Below are 27,310 nucleotides of genomic sequence, written 5' to 3'. Positions count from 1 at the left end.
TCGAAGCTGATGAAACTGGCCGGAAAAAAAATTGTTGAAGCTGTAGAAGCTGCTGCGGCATCGGAAAATAAATGGCAGGGCGATGGTCGCCCGGAAGTCGAGTGAATGATCGCCCGGCGCTGCTCCCTGTGCTGCCGTATCGCCATGTGAGCGAAGGTCCCCGTTGAGCCGGCCGACAGCCGCAGCTTATGCCGATGAAAACTCTTGGTCGAGCGATGGTCGCCCCATTGGTCAGGCGATCATTCGCCCGCTTTGCTGCTGGGCTGACCCATCTTTCCATTTTTTTTTTTTTTGAATGCAAACTTCAAACAGCCATAACTTTGGCATCGGTGGTCCGTTTTGAACGAATTTTTTTGTCATTTTGGGAATTTTTTCGAGAATGTGAATTATCCATATACAAGACATTTCTTCATGGAATTCTCTTGCTTTATGTAAATAAAGATATTGAGATGTAAATGGAGGCCTAGTTAATGTAAGGATGTGATTATGAGGATTCATATATTTGATGAATACATATACGTTAGAGAAGAAGAGGGAATGTGCTAAATTAAAATGCTACTATCCCCAAGTACATGGTTGTTAATTCATTCTGTCAATTTGACGGATAATAAATGATGAAGTTTTTGCTAATTCTTGGGAATTCTTATGCATTTGCATGATGCTTTTGTATTGGTGGGAAATCTAACCAAGAACCTCTTTTAGTATCATTTTTCTTGTATATTAGCTAAATCTTTACAAAGATTAGGTTATATGGTTGGAGCTATCCTCATTATTTGGTACAAGAATAATTCTTTACAGTGTGAAACCTGACTCCCCGACTACACTAAGCCCCTAGAGTAGTCAGGGCAATTGGGTTTCACAACAAAGTTCAAACAGCACATCTAGGGCAAATACTTGTGCAAATAATGTTACCGGTGATCCCATCATTGTGGACAGCTAATTTGTATAAAATAATATTGAAAGTTAGGATCGTACCCGTACCCATCTTGTATCAATCCACGTGAATTACGAAAAAAATATTCTGAGTTAAATCATTTTAAACGTGAGACTACAAATACTAGCAATTACGAGAAACAAATCACTATAAACAAGTCAACAACATGAAAATACAAGAGAATTAGCCATTGCAAGTGGGTTACAAGCTACAGAAACTAGGACTTGTTAAAATTGATATCGGCAAATAATGTCTTCATACGTATAGCAGATGGACTTCCATGTCCAAATGTTGCGTAGAAAACAATTGAGCAAATGTAGCCATCAGGGACACTAATTCTTGCAGGGACTAGTAGTTACGGGCATGTCATATTGTGTACATCAACAAATAGAAATCACATTGCATCTAAAAATGAACTGAATCGCCAAGAAGCGTGAGATTGGATCAATTTCGCTCTTTTCTTTAGACCATGTTTTTGGACTAATCCTCACCCAGATTTCAAGGAAATACAAATATTAATTCTTGACCGCAGCACTTGATTCTGATCAAATTTCAATATTCCACAATTTATTATGAAATACAAATGTGCTAAACTGAAACACGGATGCCACTATTCAGAGCTAAATTCAAGAATAATATAACAAATAGACAGCCAACCAGCTCACGAAATGAAGCTCAAAAACGGAGCCAATTCAATTAATGGTAACAACCTGTAGTTCATGTCATACGCATTATAAGCAAGCTAACAATAATTCTCCAATCTCATTTTAGGCACAGCGTGTAAGACTCATAGCATTGTTATAACTCAAACACAACTTCATCCTACAATACGCAGAAGAAACAAAAGAGAACTGAAAATTCTCTTCCATTCTACCGGAAAGAAAAATTTGTTCAAAATGACCTAACCTGAAGAAAAAGCAACAATGAACACACTAACCACACAAATTCATTGCCGTTGGGTCAAATTTGAGGTGAAAACTGAGAGAGACATTGCGACACTCAGTAATGCCCCCACTACCACCCAACCAGCATCACTTTAGCTCACCTCAGATAGATTTACCCTTCATGTATCTGTTTGTTTACTTCATTTTCCTGTTCTTATCTTCCTCACTTTTCTCCCCAACCAAATGGAGAAGAATCATCAAGAGGAAAATGAACTAACGAAATGTAAATGAAAACTTTTATGTCAAGAAAATATGGACATCATGAAAGCTTTTCAACTCATTACACTATATTAACTTACATTTCGCACGGAAGGAAGGCTTGTGAACATCTTCGGAGCTCCCAACATGGAAAAATGGGACCCCCTTAAAATAATTTAGGAAGATATATAGATATTAAAAGAACACACGAAATATACAACTCAACAGATTGCAAAACACTAATCTGCAATTCTTCCAAACTTAACACTGCCTTCATCCAAGATGGTCATGTGTTTCCTTTTCTTGGATAACTTGGCTGAATTTTGATATCCATTTGCTCATCAGTAAACCGAGCAGCCGTTCGAGCTCTTAGTTCTTCCAAGCTTTCACCTTCCTTGGCTCTCTCCAGAACCTGAAATTCAAGTCGTCAGTTATGGCTGCCTTTCTATGGTTTGTAGGCACATGTACACGTTTAAGAGAATTTGTAGAAGAAATACCAAATGACGACCATACAAATGGGTATTTGAAAGAGTTTGAAGTGCATTTTGGGCCTCCTGCTTTGTAACATACTCCACAAAACCAAAGCCTCTATGGTTCCCAAACCTCATTGGCAGCCTTAAGCTATTAATCTGCACGATAACAGGAAGCTTAGTAGCCAACTAGAGAAAGAAACTGAACTAACTCTATAGCCACCGAGATAACATATAAGCACACGTAACAAAATGGTAACATTGTATCTTGTTCCTAGAAAAATTAAGTGCCAAATCTAAATTCCATTGAGGAAGTTGAGGAAATTAGTATAACAGGGAGAAACCGAATCATTTTACTCATCACATTAAAATAAAGGACTATGAAAGACCAATTTAATTTCAAAAATGACTCTGCCACATCATTCTAAGTATAGGTTCTCAATAGAAAATGTGTTCGTACAACATTTTTCATCAAGGAATCAAAGCCCATCTTCAGCAGATCTCTCGCAACATTATATACAGAAGTAGTAAGTTTAATTGGAGGCCACCGTGAACCTTCTTTTCTAATTTTTCTTTCCCCTTCTATGCAGGGTAGCATGTTCCCTAGATCCCTCCAAACTCTCCCAAGAAACCCTAATGCACCTAATTAGCAACTTCAACCATACTTGCTGATGCATCTGCCACTTAGACCAGCTTTTTATAGCTCATTATTTTGGAACCAAACTTCATGATTCAAAAATCATTTCAATATTCCAGTTACAAAAAAATAAATTAGCCTGACATTTGCATTTCCAACAACATTGTATATATATATATATCTTTCCGGTGAATGGAAACCTTTATTTTTTTTTATTTTTTTTTTTTAATAAAGAAATTAATGGTAAATTTTGTATTCTGTACAAGTTAACTTCAAGGCACCAACTATAATGCATTATGGATTAGGTAGTGCTAAGTAATCATAGGTTTGTTGACATATATTACAGTTACACATCTCAACCACTCTAAACCTTTGCATTTTTTAATTGGATAAATTTAACTGGCCTCCCAAGATTTGTAATCTGAACCCTCGGTTTAAACTTTGGCAAAAATCACTCCCTGTCAGATTCTCAGACCCTAACGCCCCACTGTTAATGGTAAAGTGACAAATTTACTCTCATTATTATTATATCCATAAACATCTAAATTGCTTACATCATGTAATTGATGAAAGTATTTAGAGGAAGTTAAAGGGTAGCATTTGTCCATCTAAAAATGGACATAATGGGCATTAAATGATGTGCATGGTAACTTATCATTTCATCATATAGAAAGGCATTTTTGGTATTTAGAAAAAAATTTAGACTTTAATTGATCCCTAACAGCTTGGGGCTAAGGCTAAAAATAGTTTTACCCTAACCTCAAGGGAAGTTGACCATAATTTAAATTGAGGGTGCAAATTGCAAATCTCATCGGAGGTTACAGTAATTTACCCTTCTTATTTTGTTCCCAAATATGGCCTAATTACTCCAATGACCTGAGATTTAGATCAAGGTTATTTTCTAAGTAAGTATATTTATATGGACACAAGAATAAAATAGTTTCGCTCAACCAGTTGTTTCGCATCATATACAACAAAATTTAGTTGCTGACTTTGTAGTCCATAATCCAACAGAAAAATTCCCCTTTTTAACATAATAGCAAACATTTGGGAATGCAAAATTCGAAAAAAGAGCATTCTTATCCACCACTAGTTTGTATCATACAAGGAAGTAGCTTCTTACTTCACATAATTATGACTTCCTGATTGAATAGCCTCTGGAAATATTCATTAGCAATTTTTACAAAAAAATATTTGTAGACAATAAAACAAAGGTAATTTTTCCAACGCGCAGTACTCTATTTCAAAATTGCAATAGTTGGGTACGAAAAATACCATCAACTGTGCCATGCAGGAAGCACAGTCGGTGTTATCAAAGGCCCAAGGCGCACTAAGGCGCTAGAGGTCCTTTGGAGCCTAGGCGCGAGGCGCAGGGCGAGGGGCGCGCCCAAGTTAAGCAAGGCGCACAATTGAAAAATTAAATTATTATTAAAGCATATTCATATTCCATATTAAAGATGCACCTGGGCACACATCAGGCGCAAGTGTTGCGCCTATATGAGCATGGAGCCTGGGCGCGCCTTTAACAGCACTATGTGACAATAAACAATAATTTTACCTGGCCAAATGGACTAAACAACTGCCTGAGATCTTTCTCTGTTGCCTCAAAAGCTATGTTTCTCACAATTAATTTTGTTGAACTCTGATCCCTATCAACTTTTTTCTGTACTTGTTCATCCTTCTTAGCATGACAAAGTTGCAATATAAGAGCATGCCCATCCAGAACAGTTCCCTGAACGGTGGGAATGCTAAGAATTCCAAATCAAAAGCAAACGATATTTGCTGAATTTGGCATTTGGGATGAAATATTACCTGTAAGTCCCTACAAACATTTGTTGCCGTTTCAACAGAATCAAGCTCTATAAAACCAAAACCCATGGAGACATGTTTTCCATTTTTCAAGTGCTTCTTCACCTGCACATGGATGAAGCCGAACAGTAACTTGAGAGAAGAATGTGATTAAATAATACATTAAAAAAAATACTACTGAGCAAGGACCAAAATAATTAACCTAACACTTAAGATTCTTCCTTCCTTCACGTGTTCACCAAAATGCTTTCTCAGACTCTCATCAGAAGTTTTGAAGTTGAGGTTTTTGACAAAAAGTGATCGCGCCTGTTGTAGAAGAGAAAATGTAGTAAACAATGAGTTACTAAAATGCTTATTAGAAGCAAATAACAGTCACAGGTATCAAGAAGCATTTTCATTACAATTATATATATATTCCAAATTAGCTGGAGAAGCTTCTTATTACAATATCAACATCGCCCACCACATTCATTCTTCAAAAGGGTGTCGATAGTATCTTCAATATGTTGTAGACTCCCATCTTTTGTTTTAATTGTCAGATCCCTACCAGGCTATACATAATTTTGGCATATAAGAAAACACTACCACGATTCAGTTGCACAATTATCTCAATTAACAAGATCAAAAGGTTAAAGATCACGATGAGAAGATCAAATGCTTCGAATGTGCCACTACAAATATGGTATTTGTTTAGAAAGCCATAATGATTGCTTGCAACATAGCAAAGATATGATTACCACTCGTTAAATAATTGAGTTTGTGAAAATCATGCTAAACAACAAAATGATGTAGAGGAAACAACAGTCATTCATATAATTTAGAGAAGTAAAAAGAAACATGAACATGATGCTAAACCAAATAAAATCAACCAATCAAGATAATAGACTTGACTTGATTGGCCATCATGTTCCAGAAAAAATCAATAAAATTTTATTCCAGAAGGGCTTATTTGATTTAAAAGGGCTGCCTCGGCATACCCATTCTTTGGATCTTTTTAATGAAAATATCTATTTATTATTTCTGAAAGATTTGGTAATGCAAGGGAGAAGAAAATCCCTGATGTCACCCTAGTTGATTCCAACAGAAAAGATGAATTCTAACAACTACTCTAATCCAATTTGTAAGGAGAACATCCGGAATGTTCTGCTTCATTTACAAAATTTAAGATCAAGTTTCTCCCAGGTGGAAACTTATGGCGATCAAGATCCAAGGTTATTTTAGGTGCAAAGAGAGAGTAATCGTTTTTTAGTTATAAAAAAAAAAAGTTAAGGGCTGATTTGTTCAATTTAGTTAATTCAGTTATTAGGGGTATTTTAGGTTTGAAAATTCAATGACAGGATTAAGTTTTATGAGTCTTATTCTGATGGTTCTTTTTCATCTTATTTAATAATCACTAGGCTTCAATTAGATGCAATTATGGGCCGGTCTACAAACCCAGCCCAATCTTGGGAGGGCTTGGAGTTGTGATACAAGCCCATGAGGCCGGTCTGGGCAAAGAATTGTGTCCTGTTCAGATATTTAGGGCTGCCTTGGGTTCTAAAATGTAAAATCCCAACTCTGACCAGCCCACCCTTGCAATACTCAATGTAAAGTAAGGCCTGGTCTCACATACTCTCCTTTGTCTGAGCTTGGATTGGTTGTTTGAGGCCCGAGTTCAGGACGGGCCAGGCTACGCTTAGGCCAGTTTGTGTCAATAAAGACCAAAGAGTTCTCTGGGGTCAAAACCACTCAAATCCTCCCAATGCACAGCCCCAATTTATACTTCTAGTTAGATCTAAAAAAAACTATAATTTGAACTATTTGTAATGAAATAACTTCAAAGCCCACAACTTTATAACCAAATTTACTAAATTATTTATATATGCATGTAATGTAATGAGGACATCGATGAATTCATTTTTGGAGAATTAAAAGATCGGATATATATATTGGCTATCTTCATCTACCCTTTCTTAAGGTTTGTTATTAAGCCCCATGGCTCAGGAAAACTGAGCCTATTTCTTAGGAAACACAGATTTCTGACAAAAATCAGATTATTGCAAGTTTGGGCATTGATCCGAGTGTTATTGGGTCCATATTTGATTATAGTTGTCAAATTCTCTATCATGCTACATCATGGTGGAGATTTATGTCATAGGAAATTTCACCATAAAGTTAAGAGGTAGCTCTAACTAAAATAAATAAACTAACAAATAATTTGAATAAAGATATTCGAAAAGTAAATTTACCATTCATCTTGCAGATATCATATTGAAACAAACTAAAGAAGACAGCGTAGAGGCTGCAATAAGGTTTATAGCGGTGAGACCTCAAGAAGCTAATAGCATTAAATATTACTAGTTAGGTTACCAGTCATCTTGCAGATCTCATATTGAAACAAACTAAAGAAGACAGCGTAGAGGCTGCAATAAGGTTTATAGCGGTGAGACCTCAAGAAGCTAAAAGCATTAAATATTACTAGTTAGCAAGTACATAAACAACAATATGAAAAGACTCTATTTTTGAGCAATCAATGGTTTATAATGATAACTAAGGAATGAAGCCCAAGAATTACAGTTGCTGATCTTTCAGAATTAGAAAGAAGTGTCCATATCTGTGCAAGAACATACAAGCATAACTGTGATTGTTTATACAGTCCAACTATACCACTATTTAGTAACAATTAGATCATAAGAATGCCCATTAAGAGGGGACTCCTAACGAAATGAAGATAAAAAAGACAATAAATAAATAAAGGAATCTGCTCAAGAAAATTTATGGAGTAAAAAGATACAAAGTATGAAATGCATGGATGGAATTGATATATAATGTCTAACCTCAACTCTGTCAGTATCAATGTCAGCAGCTGCTATTCCTTCCACATGTTGCTCTAATAATACCCTCTTGGCATCATTTTCACCAACAATGATACAATTATTTGCATCACCCACAGATGTTGAATTTTGACTCAGAATATTGCCAGGTGCCCATTCCAAATACAGTGGAGCATCCCTAATTCAAAATTAAAAACAAAATATAACGCATATCCACAACTCCTAAACTAGCAAATACCGTTGATGCGATAAGTAGCAGACATAAAAGTATGTAGAAGTAAGATAATAATGTAAAAATATAAACAAGGAAAGGAAGGTTACAAAGAGGGACGGAGAGAGACTCGAAGCAAACGTATATACATATATACATCTATGGTAAGTGATATTGGATAAAAGATTTTATCTTTCAAAATAAGATATTGGATAAAAGATTTTTTAATTTTTTTGATAAGTAAGATATTGGACAAAAGATTTTTAAATGCAAACAAATTTTAAAAAATAAATAATTTGAAGTACAAGACAATGGAATTGATGCATTCTATTAGAGAATGCAGATTATGGGCAATCGGGATAGTTTAAAAGCAAAAGCCAATTGAGATCTTATATAGTTTGAACCAAGTCTTATTAAATATCAACTATAAGTTAATACATATATGGTTCAGTTTATATATGTTAACTTCAAATTTGAAGTTTGAGGATATCTTGGTATTATCAAGAGTTATCGACCATGGTTCATAGTGGTGGTCCATAGGTGAAGTTTTGAGTCAAGCTCAAGTTTTTGGATCTTAATGTTTGGAATATAGTAAGTTTCTATGGGTTTTACAAATCAATTTCTAGATCGTAATTACTGAGCAAGTCTCAGTAGAGTTAGGGTTACCTAAAAGCTTATACTCCCTCCGTCCCATTTTAGTAGTCCATTATTTCATTTTTACATGTCCCAAATTAGTTGTCCTCTTTGAAAAGTCAAAGCATCTTTCCTTTATATTTCCATCATTGCCCTTTATCTTTTTGAAAAATTTCAAACTTTGTAACTATATATATTTAAATTAGAAAGGACAATTTGGTAATTTTAAAAGGGGACAATGCATTAATTGCATGTTCTCTTAAAAATTTCAATTTCTAAATATGGACATCTATTGTGGGACGGAGGTAGTATCTAATTAGGTAATTTTTTCCAAATCAATAGCAAACAGGATCAGATAAAATTTTCAGAAATAATTCTCGTTCAAGGATTGTGTGATGCATCAAACTCTAGGTGTCATGTCCACGGGACTGCAATAGTGAGTCTCAGGATATTCTACTCCACTTCCTTTTAACTTTCTGAACTTCATAAGCCTTTAATTTCTATGACCAGATATCATCACTCAAACCTCTTTTCTACCCTTGAATCAATCCTAACCACAGGATGAGGCTTCCAAAGGCAAAGCAGAATACACGGTCCGTATCTCACACAATAATATTGAATGCCCTAAAATCCTTTAAACCAAGATCTAACTATTCAGAAAGATAGAGAATCAAGTTGGCACGCCCGCAGGAGATTGAAAGGCAAGAAAGTTCCAGACAGTCCGATTTGGGCTCTGTTAAAGCGTTCATCCATCACCCCCTGAAGGAGGCAAATTTTACTAGATAAGGAACGATAAGTCCATATCTCACACAATAATATTGAATGACATAAAATTCTTTAAACCGAGATCTATATATTCAGAAAGATACTAACCTAAAGTTCCTCGACCATTGAGTAAGCTAACTAGCACTTCACATCAAGCGAGCAAAGTAACTATTGATTTACTTCCACAAGCACAAAGTCATCATTACAGTTGGCAAAATCTAACACCAGATATGCAAAGCCCATCATGTAATTAAATAAAAGGCACTTGACCTGAGCACACAGCCAACCCCAGAACTATATTTCTTTATCGTTTTTATTTTCCGCTTAAATTGTAGAGGTTCCTCCTACCACTCACAGTTGAAGTCTCACTGTGCTCACTCCATACCATTTTAATATTCAAAAGTTTAAGATTATATATGGTAATGCAATCTTAATTTTTGTTTTATCTTTTAAATAATTAAACAAAATCAGTGGGGGGGGAAGAGGGGATCCTGTTGTGGACAGGTTTGAGAGGAGATTGGCGGGTTGGAAGAAGCAATATCTCTCTAAAGGGGGGCTGGTTACTCTAATTAAGAGTACCCTTTCTTGCCTTCCTACTTATTTCATCTCACTTTTTCAGATTCCCCTCTCTGTTGCCAAGAGAATTAAACAGTTGCAACGTAACTTTCTGTGGGGGGGAAGAGGGGGGGAGTTTAAGTTTCATTTGGTTCAGTGGGAGCAAGTGTGCAGGCTGATTCGTAATGGTGGGTTGGGTCTTCGTAAACTGGTGCCTTTCAATAAAGCTCTCCTTGGGAAATGGTTGTGGAGGTTTGGGGTGGAGAGGCACTGGCTCTAGCGGAGGGTTGTTGCTAGTAGATATGGGGAAGGTAAAGGAGGGTGGTGCTCTCTTGAGGTGCGTAGCCCAAGGGGTGTGGGAGTTTGGAAGTGCATTCGGAAGGGGTGGGCTGTCTTTTCCACTCATGTCCGTTTCAGACTTAGGGATGGCAGGAGGATCAGTTTTTGGGAGGATGTTTGGTGTGGGGTGGTTTCTCTTGTCCTCGCTTTCCCTCACCTGTTCAGGATGGCTTCAGATAAACAGGCCAAGGTGGTTGACTGTTATTGTCTTGATAATGGGAGACTGGTTTGGGATGTTCGATTCAAAAGTCCTTTTCAGGATTGGGAGGTTGAGGATGTCACTCTTTTGTTGGAGGCACTGTATCGACAGGGCGTCATGGCTGGTGATTCTGATTGTTGGATTTGGAAGCCAAATTCGCAAGGTCGCTTTGATGTTCGTTCCTTCTTCAGGCGTCTTACAGCTGAGCCTAGAGGATCCTTCCCGTGGAAGTCTGTTTAGCGCTCTAAGGCTCCTCTCAAGGTGGCTTTTTTTGCTTGGACCTCTGTTTTGGGTAAGATTTTGATCCAAGACAATTTGAGAAGGAGAAATCAGGTGGTTGTCAATCGGTGCTACATGTGTCATCAGGATGAAGAGACAGTGGACCATCTTCTTCTTCATTGCCCCGTGGCTAAGGAATGTTGGGACTTGATGCTTTGTTTGTTTGGGTCCCATTGGGTTATGCCTCGCTCCTCTAGACAGATGGTTGAGGCTTGGAGAGGGTGCTCTGTGGGGGCCCATATTCGTGATGCTTGGAGGGCTACACCTCTTTGTGTGTGGTGGTGCATCTGGCTGGAGAGGAATAAAAGATATTTTGAGGGCAAGGAGAGGCCTATTTCTTTTCTTAAGTTCTCTATTCTTTCCACTCTTTTTTGCTGGGTTTTGGGTAGAGATTTTAGATCTTATGAGGATATTGTTGTTTTCTTGGCCTCTTTGAAGGCTTAAAGGGCTGTTTTGGCCCTATGTTTGTTCTCTTGGGATGCGTTCCCCTTTTGAACGCTTTCAATGCATTTCTTACTTATCAAAAAAAAAAAAATTAATAGGGGCAAGGTTGTTGAAATCGGAACCTATGTATGATCAATGGGGGGTCTACAATTTTTCATCATCATCTTCCTTGCCTTAATCATATATAAATTGGATTGGCCACATGAATTCTCTTTTTAATTCTTTCCTATTTGTTTGGGCTCAAAAAACTCTTCAGTTCTAAAGGAACTGCGGGCGTGCCAGGAACTCTGAAAGTTACAAGTGAAAATCCAGACTATTTTAGAAATGGAAGATGGAATGGATCAAGCGATTGAATGAAGGTTTGGAATGACCACTTTCGAGGTTCTTTTTTGCCATTGGAACAAAGGACTTCAAGAATTTTTCTATGACTGGAAAGGAAAGGAATTGAAGTGCAGAACTGAAAGTAAAGTAATGAAAGTACAGGGCTTGGAAAGTAAAATACATTAATGGAAATAATTGAAGTACATTGAAAGAATGTAAAGATACTTGAAAGACAATTGCTGGAATTGAAAGATAATAGAAGTAAAGTATTGTTGAGTTGTGTGTGTTGAACAGGGTTTGCAATATACATCAAAGTATCCTATTTATAGAGCTCTGGAGGTAGCAGTTCCAGCATCAGTTATCCTCAGCAGTTGGAAGCTTCAATGTGGAACATCCAGATCGTGCCATTTGTCCCATGAACTCCTTAGTCTTTTCATAGTGTTTACTCGTGTGAGATCATGTTCTCTCATGATTACAAGCTTCTGAGGAGTGGCTCTAGTGGTTTGAAGCATGTTGCACGTTCTTAGCCATTTTCCTTAACCTGCAGATGGAAAATATCACACTTGGCTAAGTTTCAGACAACTCCTTAATGGGTGTCGCACGTTTATGGCAGTTCTTCACCACTAGCTGATATTTAGCAAGCCTTCAGTTGATTCCCTATATTTTCTCCATTAGTGACCCGTTTGGAGTAACTTCCTTGGTTGGTTCCTAAAATTTCTGCATGTTTACTTCTCTGGTGGGATGTTTGCTTGATATTTGGAGCTAAACAACTGAATAAGGTAAGTGGCCGCCTTCTGGGGTTGACACATAATCTATGAAAGTTGCCAGAGTCGATCTTTGACTCAAGTCTTCCTCTTATATGAACTCCCTTGTTTGCCACGTGGCACTTGAACACTCAGATTCCTTTGGGTCATGTCACATGCCTCGCCTTTGGTAGTCCGCGTTTCACAGAAACCTTTCCTTATCTAATTAATCCTTAAAACCATGTGACAACATCTGAGTCGTTCTTGGCTTTAGGACTTTAATTTTTCCAGAGACTCTAGCTGCAGGTGATTTATTCACTCTTGTATAGCCAAGTGTCGAGTTTCTGGTGGCTATCAATGCAAGAATTCGCTGTAGCAAGTTCCAATGGAACTCACCACTTGTCACTTTCCTATTGGATGGCGGCAGCTGAAAATTGGGGTGTAAACACTGCTACAAAGTCTTTTCTCTTATTATATTTAATTTTAAAAAATCATTTCTCATAAATTTATCCCATGTTAACTTTTTGTCTCTTATCTTCCATGCAAATTAATCTCACCTTCAGTTGCTGATGACACTTTTTTCCTATGTGCAGCCAATCATTTGCAGCCAGAATCCTTAAATGTATCTTGGGTTGCTTTTAGGCGGTTTCAAGACTTGGGATGAACTTATAAAAAGTTTTATTAGTGGGAGCGGGGATCAACAAAGAGGAACTCGCAGAAGATTTGGGGTGCAAGGTGGCCTGCCTCCGATCTCCCTATCTTGGTCTCCCATAGGGCGCTAAATACCGATCAGAGGCAATATGGGATAGGGTGGAGGAATGTTTTGAGAGGAGACTTGCCCCGACTTTGTTATAAATGTTCATATTACCTAAGTCAATCTTATCACTGATAGGAGTCCCTCCTAATATCTTCCTCACACTTTGATTAGTAACCCTTCCCTATTCTAGTCATACTTACCATTCATCTTAACATTCCCATTTCAGTTACATGAATGCGCTGTTCTTTTCCAAATGACAAAATAAATGGGAATCTACATTTCATATCATCATCACTCCTAATGGGGGCCTAAAAATTCTACAATACAACAAGGATAAGCTCTAATAATATTTCTGCATATTAAGATTCTGAAGAGTGAAGAATACGCTAACAATAACTAAAAGTCATGAATATAGTAACATTAAAACAAATATTTGGAGCACAAAAACGTATGCTCTTTGTATGCACACACACACACAAACATCAACACTACTTATAAGATAAAATAAAAAATAAAAATAAAAAAAGGAAAAGGAAACAACACTATACCCATACTTAGTCAGACTGAGATATTGATTGGCCAAATTGGTTTATAAGGTAACGTATATAAGAGTTGCTGAAAGTCAAAATGGGTAGAAAATTTTGACAAAAGTGTCTAACTTGAGACATCTAGGAGAGTCTTCAAGACTCGGCCAATATAAGAATAACTTTTACAACAAATGCAGCGAACCAAGGACAAATCACGAATCACGACGAAAAAGTAAACACGACACACAAAGAACACAAAGTCTACCTGGTTCACTATGCAAAAATCAGGAGATTACAAGTTTCAAACCCCAAACCATAATTCTCACTCTCACTCTTTTCTGCGGATTTCAGTGTCACTCGTTATCCCCCTCCCAACCCTAAATGCCCTTATACATCGGGCTACAAGAGAGTACTAAAAGTGTCCATGACCCGCAAGCAAAAAAAGAGCCACAACATCAATATAAAGTTAAGGCTATTTAGTAGTTAACTGTAGAATCAGGACTTGACTTGGGATCCCACAATTCATGTAATCTCTTAGAGAATCCACGAGATTTCTGTACTCCTATTTTTTTAAAACTTGTTTTACTCTTTAAATGGAATCTAGATCAATTAAGTGTTTTTGTATTGTAAGATCATAAAATCTAAATCATAATATATACCCACAATTTGTGGTCATTACTAGTGATCAGAATAAAGACAAACTTACTTGTAACGCTTGTAAGCTAAACCTCTGAAAGCTGCACGTACTTCAGCGGGTTCAAGAAATACAACCTGATATACCATGTTTAAAAATACCATAAGATATAGAAACATACAATTTAACAATCAATACCAAATTTTTTTTTATTTTTTATTTTTATTATTATTATTATTTCCACCAGTTATGACACTTGCTTTTACTTTGCAGCAATAAAAATGTTGATTAATTAAAATACTCATCAAACAGACATCAACTTTTTAGACAAAAAAAAAAAAAGAAGAAATCCTTCCCCTAATCTTAGCCAAACGAAACAAGGATAGAAGGAATTCTTACAATCAGCTTCCAGATTATCAATACATCAACACTGATTTTTTAAATGGCAAGATGGACAAAGGCCAAGTATGTCCAAACCCTAATGATCTACAAGGCCAACCAATGTTACTTGGAACACGGATCATTATTGTATACGGAATGCTTTGGAAATGGGAATGTGGTAAGATAGGGTAGCCTATTCAAATATAAAGTCAGAATGTAATGGAGAAAGTTCTACTGCAAAAGCTACAGCTTTTCCTACCCAGTTATGAGGAATGTAAAACAAAACTGTTGAAAGTCCACATATTGTACGTTCAGACATGTAAAAAGCATTGTGTTGGTTTATCCTAATTACGTGGAGTTCCTGATTTATATGCTCTTTCGATGCTAATCTTAAAGAGAAACAAATAGAAGAGATAAGAAGAAATAATTCAGACAGCTAAACTCTGTGTTGTGATATGAAAGAGTTCGATGTTTTTGGAACACGCATATGGAGCATGAATTGCTAGGTGTTACTATTTTCTGGTAATTAGAGGCCCAAAACATAGCTTGCTAGACCAAACCTAGGCTATAGCTGAACATTCCTAGGCAATTGTCAAGTACGTCTCACATATCAACTATCAGTCAACTAAGGTTGTTAGGTAAGTAAGGTTGTTGGGTAAGCAAGGTTCTTCGCCCAAAGCTAAACATCATCCCTAGACAACCACCATGCCTACCATATATCAATAATCATAGTCAACATGTAAATGATGAATCTTTATGTATGATTTTCTTGAGCATAGAAAATATAATTGTATGGAAAAATCAAACCAAAGGTTTATATAGATTTTTTAGGAAATTGGACCATATTTTAAAAACAATACATTCATAAACACATTCAACATGTCATGTCCTCAAAGTGTTTTAATCCATACAGCATAAAGATAATTCATTTTTGAGATTTGTGAGTTACAAATTTCATGTTAAAATCATATACTATTAGGTTTTAACTTCTTTTTTTTTTTTTTTTTTTGATAAGTACAATTAGGTTTTAACTTTTAAGAGTATCATTATTACCTAGTGTGGTCTTCATCAATTGGGAGAGTTGGGAGGGATAGACTGGATACAAACCTAACCTTAATTATTATTTGCTAGTGACTGCTCACAGGATTCAAATGGCATTTTCATATCAGAATGTTAGATTCATTTATCATTTTTAGTAAGTTAACAAAGGCATGCCTCCCTTTTGGGATGGCAAAAGAAACAATTCAAGCTATGCAACTAATGGTAATATCCCCTCCTGTCCCGAAGTGTCCCAAAAGAAGTGTTTCTTTTGAAAGGTCAATGTGACAAAAATGGATCTCCTAATTTTTTCAAATTTGAACAGTTGTCTAAATTAACAATTTATTTCCTAAAATTTTTAGAGGGTTAGATTTAGAATTTCAAATGGAGAAATGCATAAATCTCATGTCCCCTTTAAGTTGGAGTCATCAAAAGTGGCATTTATTTTGGGAATGGAGGAAGTATTAGATTTACTACTCATAAACTAATGTTTTGTTCTCTATAATATAATTCTATTTAAAATAAATGCATTCCTTTGCCATCGTGCCCATGCCATGTCTATGTCCTTTTTAAATATTTGCCATGTCTGAATGTACATATTATGTTGTGTCATCTATCCATCCTCATGCTTCATAGGTCATTCACATATCGTGCCTTGAATTATTCCAAGCCCTTACTCTGTTTAATACTTTAGTGCCAGCTCACAAAAAATAAACAAAGAAAACAACTCTAGTATGTCAATTGTAAAGGCCTGCAAAGCACATCCACTCAGTGTCAAACACCACGAATCACTTTGCAAAATTATTATCCGTTCCAAATGAATTCAGTGGTATGGATTTCCTAGATTAGAACTCTTGTGAATCCAAATCTAAATAAATAGTTCAATATTCAAATAAAACAACTAGTCCACTAGTATCTATTAATTGAAGGCTATTTCACACAAATTGTTACTGTTCAGAGCTCTATTATATATGTTGGGCTGCTTCAGCTATTGGGTTTATTGTTTAGCATGATATCACGATGATCTGGTTTTGGAAGGTCTTAGGTTCAAGTCTCTCCAGCAGGAGATCTTTCCTTTACAGTGTATTTGTTTGCACCGTATTCTACTTGTATGTCCCTCCACATGCAAGAGAAACCTCACATATAGGAGATGGTTAAGAGCTTAATATATATCGTTGGATCCGTTCAGTAGCAGTATAACACATTTAATGTTGCATATGCACATCAAGTCATATAAATCTGAAGAAAAGTAAAAATATAGTTTTGCATACCAAGGCCAATGTTTTTGTTGGAGGGAGAATAATTTTGTCCAAGCTCCCAAATTTCCCAAACATCTTAGCCAGCTCGCCTTCAGAAGAACCGTAAGGCAAGTTCTTCACCAAAATAACATGGTTGCTTCTTTTCACACCTTCAGTTTTCCCAGCGGTGTATTCCACTAAAGATGATATCCTAACTCTAGCATTTACAAGAGCCTTTTTTGTTTCTGCAATAACTTGAGTTTCTCCCAAAGCAATACGTACAGCAAGATCATCAGCTTCTCGGTCAAGTAAATCACTTTTACTTACACCAAATTTCCTAGCAATGTTTTCAACAACCTAATAATGTCCAAAAATAATATCAAAATATGATTGAAATCTCAGAGCAGGCCACGAAGCAAATGCATAACTGAAAGAATAATTGCTAACAAGGCTCTGGTCCATAAATAATACAATCAAATTTTATGTTTTGTTTCAACTCCACATAAAAGTGATAAAGCAACAACCGGCAAATCCATAACTGAAAGGATAATTGCTAACAGAGGTTCTGGTCCATAAATAATACCGTCAAATTTTATGTTTTGTTTCAATTCCACATGACATTACTAGGAAATGTAAAAGAAAATCTGAAATACACTGAAATTAATCTTCCCAATTCTATAATTGACTTGAAAGATACCGTATCAGGGCACATGAACAAACTGTTCCATGCTTGTGTATTTCCACTGGCTTCAGATTTCTTCTTCTCCTCCTCCCTCTGTTGCTTTAACGTCTTCGAAGATTGGTTCACAGAAAAATTGATCCTATAAAGTGGTTGAGGATTAAATATAAGCTCCTGCTTGTTTAAGGGGCGCGTTCCCCTTTTGAAGGCCTTTTTTTAATTCATTATTACTTATCAAAAAATATATATATAAGCTCCTGCTTGAATTAAACCACACGCACACACAAACATAGCAAAATTGCAACCTTGGAAGGCGAAAAAAGGTTAAATAAAAATGCAACCTTGGAAGGCAAAAAGTGGTTAACATATATCCCACTTACTCTTGTTTCTCAGGAGCACTTTTTTGCTTTGCTGGCATAATATGCAATAACCTGCCTTGAAAAATTGAATTGTCCAGCTCTTCTAATGCCCTGAAATAAAAATAAAAAAACAATGATGATTATTGTAAAAGCACAGACAACATAGATCACATCAGAAAATGGCCAACATCTAGACATGCTTGTCCAGCATGTTAGGAAGCATGTAAGAACTTAAGACATTTGTATTCATATTCCTCAACACAAGATAAGATTTTTTCAAACTACCAAGTCTATGACCTCATCAATCAAGAAGTATATGAGGAAAGAAGCAGCTTGGCTCGTGTATTTTACCAATACATAGCACATAAGCTGCATATTATTAACACAGCATTTTGGCAAAATAAATTCTGGTTGGTTTACAGAATACAGGGAGTTCGGGACCAAGTCTCAATACTGAAATAAGTTGATCCTCAGTGCAGCATCCAAATCCTCACAATTTGAGGCATGAAAATCAGGGAAATAAGCTCATAAAGATTGCAAATCAAAGCACAAACGTCAACCTAAACATGAGGATATTACAAATCTTGAAGCTTTAACCTAGAAGCAATACCTAGCTGCAGATTCTGGAAGCGCATAAAGAAATAAGCAATTCCCTTGGACCGTTTGGTGTCTCTATCAATAACAAGATGTACCTGTAAGACATGACCGTACTTGCTAAAATGCTCTTCAAGCTCATCCTCACTGAAATACATAAAAAAACCATCAAAGTTTTTAGAATAATCAATCAGCACTGGTCGCCAGAATAAAAAATGAATTCATCTCACATTGTATGGAAAATATGTAACATAAGACAAGGAGCCTACATGGCAGTATATGGCAGATTACGGACGAAAAGACGGGCAGTCTCTAAAACATTTCCTCTCCCATCTTTTGAACTTGATGATGGATTATCCAATTCAATCATTTCATCATCAAATTCTTGAGAAGATCCCTTTTCAACCTCCTCTTCAGAAGCATCTCCTTCAAGGGAATCATGTTGTCCCTTAGGATCTATTTTATGAACATCCTGGCCCCCATGGCTTTTCTGGAGAGAATTGTTGCCACCATGATCGTTGTCATCATCATCCTCATCATTGTCATTCTCATCATCACCGCTTTCTGAATCGGACCATTCTTTCTTTACCCTACTTTTGAAGTAATCCATATCCGAGATAACTTCATCATGAGCCAAATTGTGTGGTCTCTCAGCTGCTTCACCATCTGGAGACCCATCATCTCTTTCATCAGTTTCATCTAACTCAGCCTGCACAAGAGTTGATTCCTCTTTGCCATCCCCTCTTTCTAATTTTCCCTTTTGCTCAAGAGGGGAGCAGTCAACGAATCATTTGCCCACAATTTTGACTTGATTCGGGGCTGCATTACCTGAAGGAACTCTTGAAGCTGAGGGTCATTATTCCCATTTATATTTTTACTATCTTTTTTTTGTCCTTTAGAATTTGGAAGGCCCAGACTTTTAGGTCCAGTAACCTTTTTTCCCTCTTCCGTTGATTTCTCTTGTTTCTTCAAAGAATGCCGACTCCATGGCCGTGGAATATTTGGATCCCCCACTTTACGAGCAATCTGGCAATATGCAAACAACATTTACTTCTAAAATGTTAAGGAAAATACATATTGAATGTGTAATATATGTTCTTTTCAACATTCAGTACATTAAAATTATCTTGAAAGAAAGCTTATGGGTTTTACTAGCCTCGTAGTTCAAGCCAAAGCCATTCTCTTATGGGTCAGAATCTTTGTGTATTTGCGTCCTCAATATATCAAAACAAACAAAATACTTTAATAGTTCTCACATGGCATGCTACAAACACTCAAACAGAGTGCTGAGTGTCACTATTTTTTGTCCGACTTGATGTGCTTCCAAATATTCACTATATACTTAAACCCATTACGAAACAACTATCATGTGTGCATCTCTTTGAGCTTCAAGAATTGCCATACCACGCTAATAGACTTCTAATTAGAAAAATACAGTCTTTTAAGTATATGTTTGTGTGTGTGTTTGTACCTATACGCATCCAATTTACTATATTCATTCTTGTTTCTCCAATGTTAAAAAAGGTAGAAAAGTGGGAACCGGGGTAGCAAAAAATTCACAGTAACAATATATCAAAACTACATTAATAACAATAGAAGAAATTTATCAAAACTACATTAATAACAACAAGAATTGAGACTCACACCTCACAAGTAATTCTAAAAGTATCGAAGTAGGAATTGTTAAAGTATTTCAAAGCTTCCTCAGCTTCATGCTCAGTTCGATACCCTATAAATCCGAATTGCCGACTCTTTCCATCTCTACACAATTCAAAATTCAAACATTTATCATTACCCAAACAAGTTCTATAACACACCGCACATATATACATATATGTGTGTATATATATATATATAAAATGAAAAATCAGAACAGCAATTGGAGAATATATACTTGGTGCGCATGAGCTTGGCGTCAGTTACTTCTCCTTTCTGAGAAAAGAATTCTCTGAGGCGATCTTCGGCAGCGTACTTGGGCAAATTCTTCACACAGATTCGAGACCTTCACAGAGAAAATTTTTATATTCAGTTTTAGAGAGAGAAAACAAATAGTAATGTTTTGTGATTCTAAAGTAGCTTTTGAGTATTCAAGAAAGGAAAAATAGTTGGTGAAGAAGAAAGCACTCACATCGTTCAAACGCTCTTCAATCCCTACAAATTGATTGTGTGTGTGTGTGTGTGTGTTTTTGTGGGAGAGAGACGTTGCGACGCTGAGAATCGGGGAGTTGGAGAGAGGGTTTGAAGGATACCTGGACTTGGGTCGGTTGAGCCGACCTTCAATTTGGTTGGACTAGGGCTTCAAAGTTGGGCTGAACTAAAAAGTGGAGTATTATTCAATCCAAGCCCAAATCAAATCCATTAGGTTAGGATTTAGGAAAATCATGTGGGCTCGTACTTAGAACCATAGGTTGAGCACATTAGTAACGTGTGACTGACTGAACGCAAGCCTAAGCCCAATTATGTGTTAAAATTTTCAACTGTCATCTATTTTTATGTTTCATTTATTATTTTAACCTTGAAAGAAAAAATAAATTTATTGAACTCCTCCGTAAAAAGTTTTGTAAATTATATTGGAATTCATGAATAATTAAATTTGAAAAAACAGAGAAGAAAAGAAAGAGATATGGAGCAACGTACATGGAAATCAATTGTTATGTTGTCAGATTTTTGGTCGCCGACCAGTGGTTACTGGTTCGTGTTGCGCGTCGTGGGAATTGCCTCGTCGTTGCCGATTTTGCCGGCTGGGAATGTTCAGGTTAGGTCGTGGTTATGAGACTGATTTAGGAATAGGGTTAACTAGTTGCAAAATGGCCTATGGGCATTTTAGTTAGACGGGCCTATTATGGGATGCACACAGGCTGTTTTAAATTTAAAAGGGATAAACTAACAGTTGGATTGGACAGGTTTGGGCTGAAATATATATATTTTTTAACTACATGAAATATATAGTATCATTCCTCAGACTTCCAACGAGTTTTTAAACGAGTTTGTTTGTGAACGTATTCGATCCGAGCTGATGGTTGTTTGAGATTAATTCATTTACGAAATGAGTTTGAAAATTTTGTTTGAGATTAGTTCGTTTACTAATCAAACTAACACTACCCGAACTTTTATCGAACTAAGTTTGAACTGTTAGACAAACATTCGGCTAATTTATTATCCCACTCATACTCACTTATGTTCCGAGGGAATTATATTTTTATAGTCCACTCCACGTATTTATGTAAGTTGAGGGGGCCAAAAGCCAATTTTTTTATTTTTATTTGGAAAAGTTGTCAAAAGACAAAATTGATACCACAAGAGGGATTGATAGTCGTGGAGATTTTTTTCGCATCTCGCGCAAGTAAAAATTATAAGATTGATGCAAACAAGTGCCTCGGCTTGTTTTTTATTTTATTTTTATTTATTTATTTTTGTTTTTGAAGCTTGTAGAAAGAAAGACAGAGTAATAATTTTATTATTTTTTCATAATATATTCTCAGAGAGTTCGAATTTCAATATCACATTAGGGAACAACTTGAAAAAGGAGAAGCTGGAAGTGGTAGTTATTTGAAAATTTAATCAAAGGGGTTCTTTTTTTGAATATATATATATATGTGTGTGTGTGTGTGTGTGTGTGTTATGTGCTTCACTTTTAGTCACTATTCACTAATTGATATAAGAGAAATTATTGGATATCCGAGATTCCTGACAATGCGGCACTCATCATCTCGACACACATCTGATGCTCATTATTTAAGAATTTGAGAGAATGTGCTTCATAACAAGAATGTATCAATGAACTATAAAATGTAATAACAGAATTAACCAATTATTTAGACCATGGTTCACCGCGACTCTTTTTCAAGTCTGATATGTGATTTGTATCGGCCAGTTTACACTGACTTTGTCCACGTCTGTTATATCGCAACCGTGACCGATACTGCGAATCCTGATTTCGACCATCGAATATTATTTAAAATGTTATCAAGGGATTTTATAGGAATAATCTAACAAAAACTAGTTATGTTTTTACTCTAAATTTTTATTTTTTGTAGGTATTGTCGTCGTGAAACAACAAGGGTTTCAATTTGTCCAAACAAAATATTCGAAGGAGTATTACTTACTGTATGGTAACTTATTGAACAGTTCACCATTGCTACCTTTCAATTTATTCAAAAATAAAAAAGAATTGAGCCTGAGACATCCAAATTTTGAGAAAAGCATTATTGATCATCCACATTTCATAGATTGCAGAAAACAAAGAGCTACAGCAAAGCATTTACTCCAATAGCCCTCCCAATATGTGATATTCCTTATATTTCACAACTTAAAGCTACAAAAACTGTTTGCCAATAAATAAATTTGTACATACTAGTCTTGATAATACAAATGAAGTGATCAGTGTTATGTTACAGCTTGCTGGTATTTGAATCTCCTGAAAACTTTTCCCTTAATGTTGAAAAACATTGGTTTGGACGCGTCCTCACCAATAATCCCCACAGGAGCAGGTTCCATCCTTGAAATGATGGAACCTCCTCACATCCCTCATAATTATCTCCCTCTCCACAATCTTTGAAATAAACTTGGTAGCAGCATGGCAATCATTGCAGACTCTAAGGTTCTTGGCAACTCTAATGGTGGTGCCGGGAGGCGTGTTGAGGATACCAAATGCTATTGCTAGTTTCTCACTATGCCCGCATAGTAGATTCTCCTTTTCCACCTCACCAACATTGTGTAGAACACAAGAAGTGTTAGGAACATAACCCTCTTTTCTCATTCCCTCTGACAACGTTTCGACGAAGCTATAAAGCTGCTTGGTTTGTGGATGTGATGCATCCCCAGCCATGAACTTATGAACCTCATCGCCAAACTCAATCCAACTGCACCCGGGTTCTTTTCGCACTCCCATTTCCTTCATGTTCTTTCGAATCTCTGTTGCTTTCTCCCAGAGTCCGGCAAATGAGTAGATATTAGAGAGTAGAACATAATGGCTAGCCACATTTGGCTCCAATTCAAGGAGATTCTTCGCTACAATTTCCCCAAGTTCTACATTTTGATGGATTCGACAAGCACCAAGCATGCTACTCCAAGGCTTATTTTGTCAACATCAGGAGGCATCGACTTAATGAGTTGATAAGCTTCGTCCAGCTGACCTGCTCAACCAAGCAAGTCAACAACGCAAGCATAGTGATCTGCTGTAGGCTCAACTCCATAGTCATCTTTCATTTTATGAAACAAGTTACGGCCTTCTTTTACCATCCCAAAGTGACTACATCCAGCGAAAATTGCAATAAATGTAACCTCATTAGGCCTGGCTTCCCCACCCCTAGCTCCTTCTGCCACCATACTCCTAAAAAGTTCTAAGGCTTCTTCTCCTTTCCCATGCATCCCGTAAGCCATGATGATCACGTTCCATGTGATCACATTTCTGTTGGGCATTCCATCAAAAATTCTCCTAGATAAGTTCAAGCAACCACATTTTGCATACATGTCAACCAGTGCACTGCCCACAGCAACATCTAATGCCAAAGCATTTCTAATGGCGTAAGCATGAATTTCTTTCCCCTTAGCTAATGCTGCAAGGGTGGCACAGCCAGGAAGAATTACCATGAGTGTTACTGAATTTGGTTTACAAGGAACACCTTTTTCATCCTCATACTCATCCTTCTCCTCATTCTTTGCTTCTTCACCTCTTTGCATCGCATGCAACAAAATAAGTGCATCTTCATGGCGTCCACAGATAACATAACCTGTTATCATTGAATTCCAAGAAACTATATCTCTAATCTTCATGCTATTAAATATATTTTCTGAAGTTTCTATCTTTCCCATCCTAGAATACAGGTCTATAAGTGCATTTTGTACGTACGGGTTCCTTCCGAAACCCAACTTCATTACATACCCATGCATAACTTCTTTGTCAAAGAATGCTTCACAGTGCACACAAGCTGGTAAGACACTTGCCATTGTTGTGTGTAAGCAGCAATCATAGCATTCCAAAGCCCAAGTTTTCTATCTAAGATACCATCAAAAACTTTATGGCCACTTTCAACCTGTCGGCAATTGCAGTACATGTCGACTAACGCACTACCGACAAACGAATTCGCAATCAAATCATCATTTCTCAAGGCATAAGCATGAATTTCCTTCCCAACATCTAACAACTCCAAATTGGAGCATGCAGGGAGAACACTCGCCATTGTGACCCCATCAGGCCTAATTCCTTCAAGAACCATAAGCTGCAACAAATTCAATGCCTCATAAAAGCAGTTGTTTTGAGAGAATGAGCTTATCATTGTGTTCCAGGAAACCATATCCCGATGCTCAAACAACTCAAAAACAGCTTTCCAGTAATCAAATTTCCCTTGTTTGGCATACATAGCCATTAACGCATTGTTCGTAAATGTTTTCCAATCACCTACTCTCAAACTATACCCATGCACTTGCTTCCCGAGCCGCAACCCATCATTCTCACTCAAATTAGAACACGCAAGTGCCATACTCACCAAAGTAAACGAACTGGGCTCCATTCCCTCCAATTGCATTAACCGAAATGCATCCAATGCAAGCTCCCACTCCTCAAACCGACACAAAGCAGATTCATCGAATTCCAAGACACTTGGTCTTTCTGAGGAATTCTATCAAACACTTTAAGCACATCACCAATATCTCCACATTTTGCATACATATGGAGAAGAGTATTGCCCACAGTCACCGAAGACGAACAGTAATCAAGTTTGGCAATGGCGGCGTGGATCTGCTTGCCATAATTCAAGTCCTGAAGGCCAGTGACAGCCTTTAATACTGCCGGAAAAGCAAAATTGTCGGGTTGGACACCGGCCATGATCATTTCGTTATACGTGGAAACAGCTTCTCGGAATTGATTCAATCGGGTGTGGGAACGAAGGGCTTTGATCCATTCCGATCTGGGTTTTGGAGAGGTTTTGGCGGAGATGGAAGTGGTGGTGGTGGGTTGAGGAGTGTGTTTTCGAGAAGTCGGTTGCTGGGTTTGGAGGGAAGAGAAGGAATGTGAAGGTTGCATGGATAAAGAGAGAGGGGAGAGAGGCTGTGTCAAGGAGGACATTGCAGGGCCGGCCCTGAGATTCCAAATATTTTGAGAGGCCCTAGGCGAACTTTCAAATGTGAGGCACCTGAGTTTCACACGCGCAAAAAAGAATTATAAGAGTGCGAAATTTTAACACGGTGTTTTCAAATTCTATAGTTAATACAATTGTGCCCCTATGCATTGTGCATAAAACAACTAACCAATAACTATAAATTTATCACCACCAACAAATAATTGTGCACTTGTACAGTGTGCATAAGACAACTAACTAATAAGTATAAATCTATCACCACCAATAAATAATTATGCGTCTGTGCAGTGTGTTCAAGACAACTAACTAATAACTATAAATTTTTATCACCACCAATAAATAATTGTGTGCATGTGCAATGTGCATAAGACAACTAACTAATAACAATAAATTTATCAATTAAAGAGTGCAAAATTTTCACAGGCACAAAATAAAAAATGAAGAGAACAAAAAATTGTAGCTTCTATTACATTCATTGTTTATATAGCTACTAAAATTTGATGATAACAGATGACAAAAATATGTGGAGATGAGGTGACTATATATATATATATATATAGGAGGCTGAACTTGTAGTACTGAAGAAGTAGTGGAACTTTTAGGTTATATGTGGCATCCACTATCATATATAGTTTTGTCTTTCACTCTTTATATTAACTACACTACACTTTGTGTGTGTTTTGGGAGCCAATTACCCGCAGTGATTGATTGATCATTGCTACAGAAGACCTGTGCAAATTAATAGAAAAAACCATTAACTTTTGTTTTGTTAAAGCCTACTCTTGATTTCCATGTGTTTGTACATTCTGATGGCAAGTGCTTTGACAGTATTATTAACTGAAATTCTAGCTGAGCCAACTTCAAATAACATCAATAATGGTGGTATGTATCTTCATATAAAAATAAAAATAAAAAAATAAAATAAAATAAAATAAAAACCCTTAATTTTGCACTTTTAAGCATGAGCATAATTTAGAGATCGAAAAAGTTAATTATTACCTCAACCCACTAGAAGGGATCCTTAATTTTCGTGGGATTGAATGTGAAAATGCAAAAAATTATGAGGAAAAGGGGTATGGTTGCTGCTGTTGTGAGATTGGAGTGGACTTAGGGAGAGGAAAAAAAAAAAAAAAAAGTACCTGCCATAGATTATGGACTCGATCGCCAAGAAAGACGCATGTAGAAAGGCTCACATTTATTAAAATACTAAGAGAACCATAATACATTCATTCAGCCTTTGATAGCCATCACACACAGTGACACACACAAAACCCTAGCTACTTTTCACTATTGGAACAAAGGTAAAGGCCCGAATCAAACAAACCAACGTTAGAAAAATCAAATGATGAGATGAACGAAAGAAAGAAACATATATAAAAGATCGATTCATGCAAAAGGAGAGAGAAGAGAGAGGGAGGATGAACATACCTTGTCACCTGAGGCGATAGCGAAGGCTGCGGAGTGTCGAAGCAGATTGTATCGTCTGAAACTTGCCCAAACTTATTTTTATTTTTTATTTTTTGCATCCCCTATGGGCCATAAAATTTGAGGCCGTCTAAAATCTGAGGCCCAAGGCGACCGCTTTGGTCGCCTTGGGCCAGGGCCGGCCAGAGCACAGACTCACCTGCAAGGCTTGATCGTTCCACTAACGTCATGTAGAATCGTCATATGCTTCTTTCGACTTCGAAGCAGATTGTGTTGTCTGAAACTTGCCCTAACTTTTTTTTGTT

General features: G+C 36.8%; 2 pseudogenes; both read right to left on the bottom strand.

Annotated features, from left to right (window-relative positions):
• Positions 1-1,677: 1,677 nt before the first annotated feature.
• LOC132268275 (multiple RNA-binding domain-containing protein 1-like) lies at positions 1,678-27,177 on the bottom strand (annotated as a pseudogene).
• On the bottom strand, positions 22,646-25,567 carry LOC132268460 (pentatricopeptide repeat-containing protein At3g57430, chloroplastic-like; annotated as a pseudogene).
• Positions 27,178-27,310: the final 133 nt, after the last annotated feature.

Source organism: Cornus florida, unplaced genomic scaffold, assembly GCF_030987335.1.
Source record: "Cornus florida cultivar Cherokee Brave unplaced genomic scaffold, ASM3098733v1 CherokeeBrave_3.0.0_Hap2_Chr08, whole genome shotgun sequence".
NCBI classification, from domain to species: domain Eukaryota; kingdom Viridiplantae; phylum Streptophyta; class Magnoliopsida; order Cornales; family Cornaceae; genus Cornus; species Cornus florida.
This window is presented reverse-complemented; position numbering and strand designations above follow the sequence as displayed.